Below are 13,696 nucleotides of genomic sequence, written 5' to 3' on the forward strand. Positions count from 1 at the left end.
TACCACCAATAATGCCTTCGAAAGGCATCATAACCCACGTTAGTTGCCACGTTAGTTACACTAACATGGGAACTAACGTGGAAGGAAGGGGGAGCTCCAACGTTAGTGGTAAAAGTGAACACCACTAACGTTCCAAAAGGCCACACATAGCAACGTTAAGAGTCACGTTAATCAAATTAACGTGAACTCTAACGTGGAGTGAGAAGAAATTGCCAACGTTAGTGACACTCACCTTTGTCACTAACGTTGGATCAGGCCAAGATTGCCCACGTTAAGACCACTAACGTGGAGTAAAAGAATGATGTGCCAACGTTAGTGACACTAACCTTTGTCACTAACGTTGGAGATGGCATGCATACCCACGTTAGTGGTCACGTTAATGCCATTAACGTGAGGCACTAACGTGGGAAAAGGGGGCACTTTGAAGCGTTAGTGACAAAGGTGAGTGTCAATAACGCTCTCAAAGCCTTGGCATGCCCAGGTTAAGGGCCACGTTAGTTACACTAACGTGGACCATTAACGTGGAAGAGAAGGACAAAGAGCAACATTATTGGTAAAAGTGAGTGCCAATAATGCTTGCGAAGGGCTAAGAGGCTACGTTAGTGGTTACGTTAGTACCACTAACGTTGAAGTTAACGTGGATCACTTAGTTTGGAATGTTAGTGACAAAGTTATCATCACTAACGCTCTCAAACCAAAGTTTACACTTAACGTTAACGCCACTAACGTCCTAACTAACTTTCTATCATGCCTAACTTACACTTTCTTTGCAAGCAAAGCTGAGCCCACTACAGAATGTAACTGCTTCAACTAAAGATCAAGGGCCCATATCCAAGACTTGAAGAGCTAACTAGAAGATCTGAAGAGTAGTATATATAGGGATATTTTTGAATTAAATAGAAGGCTGGATACTGGAGAACGATACCTTGTATATTTTACTTTCTCTGCAACTTCTAGTTTAATTTTGAGAATGCATTCTTCTTTATCATCTTCCATTTCCAGAGCTATGAACAACTAAACCCCTTTTCATTGGGTTAGGGAGCTCTTTTGTGATTTGATGGATCAATAATAGTTTTCATTATTCTTCCTCTTTCTTTTCTCTTGATTTTACTAGAAAGCTTTCGTTCTTCATCCAATTGGTTAGCTATCTTGGAAGAGAAGCTCTCGATAATTGGATCTCCTCAGAACCTTGGAAGAGGAATGAGGAGATCATGCTAGAAATGCTTTCTCATGCTGGACCAAATTGGGGTTTGGATGGATATAGTGATATATAATCCTACCAACACTTTGATTTGGGAATGCATTTGGTATAATCAGTGACCAAACTTTATCTCTTCACATGAGCAATTAAATCAAGGAATTGGGCAATTGTTCAAGCTTAGAGAGATTGGGTTGCCAAGGAATTGGAATACAATCACTTAAGATTGCCAAGGAGATCAATGAATGCATTTATTAAGGAAGAGATGAGAATGAACTTGATCCGGAGAATGCAACATCTCCTAAGCCCAATGAATCCCCCATTTCTAATCTTACCCATTCTCTTTATTTTCCATCATTTACTTTTCTGCTCATCTTCCCCAAATCCCCATTTAAGATTCTGCAATTTACTTTATGCCATTTACATTCTGCCATTTATTTCCAGCATTTACATTCTCTATTATTTACTTTCCCGCCATTTAATTTTCTGCAACTCCTCAACTTAATTTCTGCTTAGCTCAACTAGAACATTCCTCTAATTAAAGTTTCTTGACCAATCAAGTCATGTGGGGTTCGAACTCACTCTATTGTGAGTTTTTACTTGAAGACAATTCGGTATACTTACCAAAGGGAAATTTGTTGAGAGACAAGTTTTTGTGCATCAAGTTTATGGCGCCGTTGCCGGGGATTGATTTTGTATCAACAATGATTAAGTTGGAGGATAACTAGATTGAGCAATTTTCTTTTGTTTTGTTTAATTCCATCTGAGTGAGTTACTTTCAGTTTTAGCTATTTTCTTCCTTTTTTTTCCCTTACCTGTTTGTTGTGTTTTCTTCATTGTTTACAATTCAGTTCACTAACCCGCTAACTATTTGATAGATTGCAGCACTCACACTAACAACCATTCTAACAAGAGTATTTTCTTTATTTATTTTTTTTCTGCTTGTTGCTTCGTTGGTTGTATGACAGGTAGGAGAAGCGTGGCTTCAACTTCCTTTGATTCTGAACCTGAGAGGACCTTCCTTAGATTAAGGAGGGAAGCAAGAGGAAAGAGATTCGTTGGTGCTGAGAAAGAGGAAGAGTATTTTGAAACAAATATGGAGGAGAATATGGAGAACCACCATGAAGAAGAAGCTCACAACCATGCCAGAGAAGGCCCAGTAAATCATGCTGGGCAAGAGAGAAGAGTTCTAGGCTCTTATATCAATCCAAACCCAGGAAACTGTGGAAGTAGCATCCAAAAGCCAACCATACATGCCAATAACTTTGAACTAAAACCCCAGCTCATCACCTTAGTCCAGAACAACTGTGCATTCAGAGGAAGTGCCTAAGAAGACCCCAATCAACATTTCATCACCTTTCTAAGGATATGTGATACTATGAAGTCTAATGGTGTTCATCCTAACACCTATAGACTGCTTTTGTTCCCTTTTTCGCTCAAGGATAAGGCATTTAAATGGCTGGAATTCTTCCCAAAGGAGAATTTAACAACTTGGGAAGACGTGGTAAACAAATTCTTGGCAAGATTCTACCCTCCTCAAAGAATCAACAGGTTGAGAGCTGAGGTACAAAACTTCAGGCAACAAGATGGTGAAACTCTCTATGAAGCATGGGAGAGATTTAAGGACTTAACAAGAACGTGCCCGCCAGACATGTTCAATGAATGGGTGCAGTTACACATATTCTATGAGGGTCTTTCTTATGAATAAAAGAAGGCAGTCGACCACTCATCCGGAGGATCTCTGAACAAGAAGAAGACCATTGAAGAAGCCATAGATGTCATCGAGACTGTAACTGAGAATGACTACTTCTATGCTTCTGAAAGGGGCAACACTCGAGGAGTAATGGAGCTGAATAACATGGATGCATTGCTGGCTCAAAACAAGATGATCACCAAGTAGCTAGCTGACCTTACTAAGAAGATAGAAAGAAACCAAGTTGCAGCAGTCACCACCTCATCAGCAGCTCAAGAAGGAGTGAATGCAGAGGAAGAGGGTGACCAGGAACAAGCCAACTATATTGGGAACTCAGCTAGGCAAACCCACGATCCATACTCTAAAACTTATAATCCTGGTTGGAAGAACCACCCAAACTTTGGGTGGGGAAATCAACAAGATCAAGGCCAAGATCAGAGACGTCACAACCCCAACAACAATGCAACTCACCAACATCCCACACAGAGATCATATCAATACCCACCCAACAATACCTCTCAACATCCATATCAAAACCAAAATGGCCATTCTCACCCCTCCAACCTCAACACACCATCACCATCCGAAGATAGACTTTCTAGAATTGAGACTTTACTTGAAGGTATATGCAAGGAAATCCAAGACAACAGAGTGTTCAAGGATGAGGTGCGAGCTAATATCAAAAACCAGGGAGACACCATCAAGAGGCTAGAATTTCAAGTGGGATACCTCTCTGAGAAGATTCCTAAACCTACTGATAGTTTCCCAAGTGACACAGAGAAAAACCCGAGAGGTGAAGGAAAGAAAGTAAGATGGGAAGAATGCAAGATGGTCACTATAAGTGATGAGGGGATTGTGGAAGAACTGAACATACCCTTAGAACACTCTCGAGATATTCCAGCAGAGAAGCAAGAAGAGGGTGACCAAGGAACCAACTCCACACAGAAGAAGGGGTTAAGGGAGAAGGAGATTCTGAACCCATATGCACCTTTTCCCCAAAAACTCAAGGGTGGTGTAGAAAGGAGAGTGTACTCAAAATTCCTCGACATGTTTGCATCTCTCCATGTAAACATACCATTCATCAAGGCTCTCCAACAAATGCCTTCATACATTAAATGTATGAAGGAGCTGCTGACCAAGAAAAATTCACTAAAGGGAGGACAAACAATATTGATGAATAAGGAGTGCAGTGCTCTCATTCAAACAAAGTTTCCTACAAAAAGGAAGTATCCAGGGAGTTTTCACATCCCTTGTGCTATAGGAGAAACAGTAATTGATAAAGGACTCTGTGACCTGGGAGCAAGCATCAACTTAATGCCTTTATCCCTCATGAAAAAGCTTCAGATCAATGAGCTAATGCCCACAGACGTAGTCATCAAGTTGGCTGACAAAACTCAAAAACAAGCCATAGGAGTGGTTGAAAACGTGTTGTGAAGGTTGGGAACTACTTCCTTCCCACAGACTTTGTCATCTTGGAGATGGAAGAGAGTCACCTTCATCCAATCATATTGGGAAGGCCATTCCTGGCCACAGCCAAAGCACTCATAGATGTGGAGCAAGGAGAGCTAATACTAAGGATACATGATGAACAACTCACCTTCAATGTCTTCAGACCCTCACAAGAAGCAGATCAACAAAACAAGGAATCAAGGGGAGATCACAATAAGGCACTGGTGGAAGAAACAAGCACTGAAACACAAACAATAACCCTGGGAATCCCTTTAGTTGACAAACAATACAGTCAGAAGTTACAACAGCTAAAGGAAACCCAAGAGGAGCTAAAGTGGGTGGAGGAACAAGAAGATTCTTACAGAGGATTTCTCCCCAGGGGACAAAGTAATCTCTGCTCATTTCCGAGCTATTCTACCACATCTACCCACCATTCCATCTCAGCTACCTAAAGTCTATACCATCAGTAGAATTCTCTCCTTGGAACATGTGGAGATTCTTAATGAAGCCAACGGAGATAGATTCACTGCGAGAGGGGAAGATTTGAAGCATTACCAACCACCCTGACAAAAGCAAAACGTCAAGCTAATGACGCTAAAGAAGCGCTTCATGGGAGGAAACCCATGTTTTATATCCTTTCAGTTTTTCTTTTTAGGATGATTAAAGTAGTTAATAAAGCAAGGTTCATGAATTCCAAATCAACTCTGACAAACACTTAGATGAATCCTTATATGCAACATATAATGAACAACAAGTTTGGTGTTCCAGGCATACTAAGAGGACGAGAACACAATTCACTTTGTGTTACTCTTAGAGCCTTAATCAACTCTCTTTACACGACATGGTCACAAACTAAGTTTGGTATCATCAATGTTGCATATATGAACAATTAATCAGTCAGTTGGGTTGTATTCACGAATAGCACTTAGTTATTTAAAAACAAAAATTTTAAAAAGTAGTTATTCCACTTTCTAATTTTGCCGCTACTATCCACACTCATTAGTTCATTTTATCTTATAGGAGAAATGAAGGGAAGATTGGATGGAATTGATGGGACAAATGAAGAAGGGAGTTCGGCCACTTCACAAAAGGGGTCTATACTCATGTCTTCAAAAAGGGACTGCATTGGAAAATGTTGCCATGCAACATTGGAAGAATGATACCCTTGGAGACCGAACCAACCCATCATAAAAAGTAGTGATCCTTGTGCTCATTTTATGCCAAACCCCAATCATCAATGATTAGCCTATACCATCAATCCACACCTTTCATTTACTCACCACTTCTCTATATAAGTGGCTCCTATTCTATACCTCTTCACATTCCAATTCTCCTTTCTTCATACTTCTTACTCTCACCCACACCCACAGCTACACCCTGTCTTAACCTGACCGAATTCCATCATCAACCCATACTCATGGCATCATCCAGCTCTAAAAGAAGAAAAGGGAAGGAGCCTATGGAGCAACGCCCTTTTGATGAGAAGAAATTTAGAACCTTTCACCATGAATTACAATTTGGGTGGAGGCTGATAAAGAGATCATATATGAGCTAGGCTTTCAAGTCAAGAAAACTGAGTGCCCCGAAATTGCAGAGAAGGTGGAAAAGAGAAGATGGGAGCTCCTTACTAATCCGGTCACAAAAGTAAATGCAACTCTTGTGAGAGAGTTTTATGCAAATGCAGTCAAGTATGATAAGGCAGATGAGTCCTATATAAGCTTTGTAAGAGGGGTAACGGTGGATTTTAGTCCCATGAACATCATGAGGGCGTTAAATCTACGAACCATACTATTTGCAGAAGAGAGCTATCAATCTAGAATAGATAGCAGTCCCAATTATGACTAGATTGTGCAAGATATCTGCATACAAGGAGCTGATTGCGTACGAGATTCCCATAGGAAGCCCAAATTCATTAAGAGAGGGGATCTTACTCCTGAAGTAAAGGGGTGGTTCGAAATTGTAAGGAGATCTATCCTCCCCGCCGGAAACAACTCAGAGGTAAACCTTAAGAGAGCAATAATGGTGCAATGTATACTCAAAGGGGGAGAAATCAAGGTTCACGAACTCATAGCTCAAGGCATTCGAAAGTTCACTAAGAAGAGTGATTCTGGAGGAAGGTTAGGCTACCCCAGCACCATTTTCTGTCTGTCAGACAGAGCTGGGGTGGTGTTCGAAGATGAAAACCCTGAATGGATAAAAGCTGGCATCCCAATTACCGTCCGACGAATGCATTTTGTTGCATCACCCCTACCTCAACGAAGGCTAAAAAAGAGGGCAGTCCATCAATCTATAGAAGGACAAAACCCAGAGGAGCAAGCCCCAGCCAATTTGGACATGCATCAATTACAAGAAGCCATTGATGGCTTGTCTAGGAAATATTTGGAGAATCAAGAGCCATAGAAGGAGCTCCAACCACAAATGATGGATCGCCAAGAAGAATCGTTCTCTAGATGGATGAATCAACAAGGGGAGTGGCAAAACTAATTGATGGAGCAGCAACTGGAACAAGGAAGACAATGGGGTGAATCCTTCCATAGGTTAACCAAAAGCAAGATCAACAACAAGAAGCCATCCATAAGCTAATCAACATCCAAGCACATCAAGGTGCACACATACATGAGATGCATCAGAAACAAAGAGAACAGGCAGAGCTCTTCGACGAATACAGAGCATTTTTAGAAGGAGTCTATATGAGTGCAACTAGATATCATGTGAACACTCAAGCCAGGCTCGGATACTTAGTCGGACAACTGCCTATATTACACTCTGGAATCACAAGATATGAAGAATTAAAGGATGAATTGGCACGAGAAGAAAGAAAAAGAGCAGAAAAGAGTCATGAATCAGTAAGGAAGGCACTAGAGGATTGGAAAAGAGCCAGAATGACAAAGACACAAGGAAGCGCAAGTGGACACAAAGAGAATAAACAAAAGAGAGAGCATGGGCATCCACATGAGTAAAAGGTGGCGGAGTTCCTTTTCATTTTCTTTCTTTCAATGTCTAAATAAGGAAAATCATGTATGAAATAGAACATGCTTCCATAGTAGCTTAGGAAGTTTCAATTCTGCCTTTAAGATTTCATTGCTTGAGTCTATGTGTGCTAGTCTAAGTTTCCTGTTGTCATTTTCATCCCGCTTAAATGTATGCTTGTCCTTTAAGTTAAATAAAATAAAATGTTATGAAAAACCAGAGTGGAGTTCATCTTGTGGAGTAAGTTCTCAATGTTTGTGGTGTGGTAATTGGTTAGCTAAGTTGGTTCACCAACAAGGTACACAGGAAACTAGATGTTCTGAATCCTATGCTTGAAGCACATTCTATGAGACTAGCTAAATAACAAGGTCCTAATAAGAAAAAGAAAAAGAGTAGTGAGAGTTGGAAAAAGAAAGAAAAAGAATAAGAAATAAGGCTAGGCACCAAGGGTTTAAATCTTGAGGGATGTGTCTATGGTGTTCCTATGCCAAGGATCTGCTTGGATGAATAAGTTCTCAGGAGTGCTTCATCACTTGGTAACTTGGGTTAACTAACCCAGGATTATCAACTGAAAATCCACTATCAAGAGCAACCTTGCTACAGAACATTTAGTAACCCAAAGAGGTACTGGACACCAAGGCCTCAAGGAAAGAAAATAACAAACCATATGCCTGTGGTGTGCATGTATGGGGGAGAGAGACTAGAGGGAGTACGTCCTTAGGGGTGTTTCAACACCTAGCACCTTGAACCAACTGGTTCGGGAGTGTTGGCTGAAAGCTTATTTTAAAAAGTCGCCCCCTTACAAAGCACTTAGCCTAAGAATGCAATAAACCCTGAAAAGAAAGGGATGATCAAGGAATAAAGATCTCATAGGATACAATCAATCAAATGTTCAAGAACATGATAGGGACCTGAAAACCAGTAAAGAAATGAACCTAAGTTGTTATGCATGAAACCCCATAAACTAAGAGCTTAACTTCTATAATAAGAACTTGTGTCTCTTGTTCTTTCATTCATCATTCTTATGTTTCAGTACTTGCTTAGGGACAAGTAAGCTTTAAGTTTGGTGTTGTGATGCCAGGGCATTTTGGCCAGTTTTCACTGACCTTTTTCTTTACTCTTTTAGGATAGTTTCATGCATTTTCTTAGTAAATAAGCAAGTTTTGGGTGAATATACACTTACATCTTGATTCAAGAAAACATTGTGAACTTTACATGATTTCATGAGAATTATGCATGAATTGAATGACAATACGGATGATGCATGATCTCATGACTTGAAACAAAGCTTTGATGCACCTTGTTTGTTTGATTTCAGGACAAAGGAAGCAAAGAAGAGCCACGTTAGCAGCCACGTTACCTTCACTAATGTGACCACTAACGTGGAATGGGAGTGAGCTTGCAACGTTAGTGGTAAAGTTACCACCAATAACGCCTTCGAAAGCCATCATAACCCACGTTAGTTGCCACATTAGTTACACTAACATGGGAACTAACGTGGAAGGAAGGGGGAGCTCCAACGTTAGTGGTAAAAGTGAACACCACTAACGTTCCAAAAGGCCACACATAGCCACGTTAAGAGTCATGTTAATCTAATTAACGTGAACTCTAACGTGGAGTGAGAAGAGATCGCCAACGTTAGTGACACTCACCTTTGTCACTAACGATGGATCAGGCCAAGATTGGCCACGATTATGGTCACGTTAAGACCACTAATGTGAAGGGTAACGTGGAGCAAAAGAATGATGTGCCAACGTTAGTGACACAAACCTTTGTCACTAACGTTGGGGATGGCAAGCTGGTGCACGAAATTGTGATATCAACAGCGCCAAAAACTTGGTACGCACTATCATAATCTCAATTCTTCTTCACAACTTCACACAGCTAACCAGCAGTCGATCCCACAGAGATTGTCGGCTTGCAACAAGCTTTGGTCATCTTGTAAATCTCAGTCAGGCAGATTCAAATGGTTATGAGGTTTTGGTAATTAAAATATAAATAAAATATAAAATAAGATAGAGATACTCATGTAATTCATTGGTGGGATTTCAGATAAGCGTATGGAGATGCTTGTTGCTTCTGAATCTATGCTTTCCTACTGTCTTCATTCAATCATTCATACTCCTTTCCATGGCAAACTGTATGTTGGGCATCACCGTTGTCAATGGCTACTTCCCGTCCTCTCAGTGAAAATAGTTCAAATGCGCTGTCACCACACGGCTAATCATTTGTCGGTTCTCGATCATGTTGGAATAGGATCCATTGATCCTTTTGCGTCTGTCACTACGCCCAACACTTGCGAGTTTGAAGCTCGTCACAGTCATCCCTTCCCAGATCCTACTCGGAATACCACAGACAAGGTTTAGACTTTTCGGATCTCAAGAATGGCCGCCAATAATTCTAGCCTATACCACGAAGGTTTTAATCTTAGATTTGAAACCCAAGAGATACACATTCAAGCTTGTTTGCATGTAGAATGGAAGTGGTTGTTAGGCACGCGTTCATAGGTGAGTATGGTGATGAGCGTCACATAATCATCACATTCATCATGTTTTGGGTGCGAATGAATATCTTAGAGAAGAAATAGGCTTGAGTTGAATAGAAAAACAATAGTACTTTGCATTAATTCATGAAGAACAGCAGAGCTTCACACCTTAATCTATGGGGTGTAGAAACTCCACCGTTGAAAATTACATAAGTGAAAGTGGTCCAGGCATGGCCAAATGGCCAGCCCCCTAAACGTGATCAATGATCAAAAGTGATACAAAGGTAGTCTTGAAAATGATGAAAATATCTTTAAATAAATCACTAAAAGTAGTTTTTATACTAAACTAGTAGCTAGGGTTACAGAAATAAGTAAATGATGCAGAAAATTCACTTCTGGGCCCACTTAGTGTGTGCTAGGGCTGAGCATTGAGCTTTCATGTGTAGAGACTCTTTTTGGAGTTAAACGCCAGGTTCTAACCTGTTTCTGGCGTTTAACTCTGATTTGCAACCTGTTTCTGGCGTTTAACTCCAGAATAGGGCAGGAAGTTGGCGTTTGAACGCCAGTTTGCATCGTCAAAACTCGGGCAAAGTATGGACTGTTATATATTGCTAGAAAGCCATGGATGTCTACTTTCCAACGCAATTAAGAGCTTGCCAATTTGATTTCTGTAGCTCCAGAAAATCCATTTCGAGTGCAGGGAGGTCAGAATCCAACAGCATCTGCAGTCCTTTTTCAGCCTCTGAATCAGATTTTTGCTCAGGTCCCTCAATTTCAGCCAGAAAATATCTAAAATCACAAAAAAACATAGAAACTCATATTAAAGTCCAGAAATGTGATTTTTGAATAAAAAATAATAAAAATATACTAAAAAGTAATTAAAACATACTAAAAACTATGTAAAAACAGTGCCAAAAAGCATATAAATTATCCGCTCATCACAACACCAAACTTAAATTGTTGCTTGTCCCCAAGAAACTGAAAATCAAATAGGATAAAAAGAAGAGAATATACTATAAATTCCAAAGTATCAATGAAACTCAGCTCCAATTAGATGAGCGGGCCTAGTAGCTTTTTGCCTCTGAACAGTTTTGGCATCTCACTCTATCCTTTGAAGTTCAGAATGATTGGCATCTATAGGAACTCAGAATTCAGATAGTGATATTGATTCTCCTAGTTCAGTATGTTGATTCTTGAACACAGCTACTTTATGAGTCCTGGCCGTGGCCCTAAGCACTTTGTTTTTCAGTATTACCACCGGATACATAAATGCCACAAACACATAACTGGGTGAACCTTTTCAGATTGTGACTCAGCTTTGCTAGAGTCCCCAATTAGTGGTGTCCAGGGTTCTTAAGCACACTCTTTTTACTTTGGATCATGACTTTAACCGCTCAGTCTCAAGCTTTTGGCTTGACACCTTCACGCCACAAGCACATGGTTAGGGACAGCTTGATTTAGCCGCTTAGGCCAGGATTTTATTCCTTTGGGCCCTCCTATCCATTAATACTCAAAGCCTTGGATCCTTTTTATTTTACCCTTGCCTTTTGGTTTAAAGAGCTCTTGGCTTTTTCTGCTTGCTTTTTCTTTTTCTTTCTTCTCTTTTTTTTCCGCCATATTTATATTTTTTTTCGCAAGCCTTGTTATTCACTGCTTTTTCTTGCTTCAAGAATTAATTTTATGATTTTTCAGATTGTCAATAACATTTCTCCTTTTTCATCATTCTTTCAAGAGCCAACAATTTTAACATTCATAAACAACAAATTCAAAAGATATATGCACTGTTCAAGCATTCATTCAAAAAACAAAAAGTATTGTCACCACATCAAAATAATTAAACTAATTTCAAGGATGAATTCGAAATCATGTACTTCTTGTTCTTTTGTAATTAAAAACATTTTTCATTTAAGAAGGGTGATGGATTCATAGGACATTCATAGCTTTAAGACATAGACACTTAAACACTAATGATCATGTAATAAAGACACAAACATAAATAAACATAGATCATAGAAAACAAAAAAAATAGAAAAATAAAGAACAAGAAAATTAAAGAACGGGTCCACCTTAGTTATGGCGGCTAGTTCTTCCTCTTGAAGATCTTATGGAGTGCTTTAGCTCCTCAATGTCTCTTCCTTGCCTTTGTTGCTCCTCCCTCGTTGCTCTTTGATTTTCTCTAATTTCATGGAGGAGGATGGAATGCTCTTGGTGCTCCACCCTTAATTGTCCCATGTTGAAACTTAATTCTCCTAGGGAGGTGTTGATTTGCTCCCGATAGTTTTGTGAAGGAAAGTGATGGGATAATTTGTGGAAAAACGAATTTCCAAAACACCCAAATCTAACCGGCAAGTGTACCGGGTCGCATCAAGTAATAATAACTCACGTGAGTGAGGTCGATCCCACAGGGATTGAAGGATTGAGCAATTTTAGTTTTTGTGGTTGATTTAGTCAAGCGAATCAAGTATTGGTTGAGTGATTTATAGTTAACTGAAATTTAAATTGCATGAAAATTAAAGGGAGAGGGATAATTGTAGGAAAGTAAAGAGAACAAAAAAAATAAAAGTGCTGAATCTTAGAGAACAAGAAATTAAATGGCAGAAACTTAGATCGCAAGAAATATAAATTACAGAATCTTAAAGTGCAAGAAATGTAAATGGCTTGAATTATAACGGGAATTGGGAATTGGATTTGCAGAAATTAAACAAGGAACAGTAAAATTCAACAAACAGAAATGTAAAAGATGGATTCAATTAAACCGGATCATAAATGAAAATGAAAATAAGCTTGGTGTAGCAATGAAACGAGGAAATTGAAATTGAAAGATGTAGATCTCAGGACTCAAGAGACCAGATAGCAAAGTCTAGATCTCACTGCCTTCCTAGATCCAAATTTAGAATTCAATTGAAGAACAATTAAAGATCAAACAAAAGAGGAAGCAAAACGAAATCCAATTTCCAAAAGTTGCGGTAAAGTGAGACAGAGAGATCTCAAGGTGAGATTGAGACAGAATTTCCTCAATTCTTCAACCCAAGATTCAAGACAAGTGTAAATGAAATTGAAAACAAGAAAACTAAGAGGAAGAGAATTCAATTCTCCTTCCCCAAGACTCAGAATCTCAAAATAACTCCTAACCAAAACCTCTCCCAAAATCACTCAGCAAAAACTAAAACAGAAAAAGCTCTCTTAAAACTTAAATTCTAAGCTATTTATACACTCTCTTCAAATGATCTTCAAGCCTTGAATTGGGCCTTTGCTCTTGATGGAATTGGGTTGACAAAAGCCTCTGTTGATTGCTTTTGGAGTTGGAGAGAAACCCACTTGTGAACCGGGCCGTGAACCATTAAAGCTTGAGTAAAAGTTTAAGGCAAACTTTTACTCAAGCTTTTCATATCAGCTAGCCTTCCTTGCTGTCATCCACGTTTGAGCTAAAGTTTGAGGTCAAACTTTGAGCCAAACGTGGATCCCTCTTGTATGCCTCTTGGCCAACGTTTGCCTAAAAGCTTGAGGGCAAACGTTGGCGCAAGCTTTTGCTCCCTCCAGGGTGTGTTTGTTGTGGCGCCAACGTTTGCCTAAAAGCTTGAGGTCAAACGTTGGTGCAAGCTTTTGCTCCCTCCAGGGTGTGGTCAAGCTCCTCCAAAAGTTTGAGCTAAAGTTTGAGGTAAGCTTTGGCTCAAGCTTTTTATTCTTTCTTGCTCTTTGTCATTCCTTCTTTCTTCAACCTTCTTCAAAGCTCTTTTCACCTAACATCAATCAATCAAAGACATCAAAGCTATGCTCAAAATCATGAGATTGTTATTCTTTCATAATATATGACAGTTATAGCACAAAATCTCATGAAATTGTATTAATTTATCCATGGTTGATTGAATCAAAGGAAACATGAAATTCTACCCAATTGGCT

At 39.5% G+C, this 13,696-nt stretch overlaps 1 non-coding gene across 1 annotated transcript; it reads right to left on the reverse strand.

The window, feature by feature from the left end:
• Positions 1-2,747: 2,747 nt before the first annotated feature.
• Positions 2,748-2,851, reverse strand: LOC148555731 (small nucleolar RNA R71). The gene has a single exon (XR_015887462.1). It is a non-coding gene; the product is annotated as a small nucleolar RNA R71 (small nucleolar RNA).
• Positions 2,852-13,696: the final 10,845 nt, after the last annotated feature.

This window comes from Arachis ipaensis, chromosome B6, assembly GCF_059453495.1.
Source record: "Arachis ipaensis isolate K30076 ecotype BB chromosome B6, ASM5945349v1, whole genome shotgun sequence".
Lineage (NCBI taxonomy): Eukaryota > Viridiplantae > Streptophyta > Magnoliopsida > Fabales > Fabaceae > Arachis > Arachis ipaensis.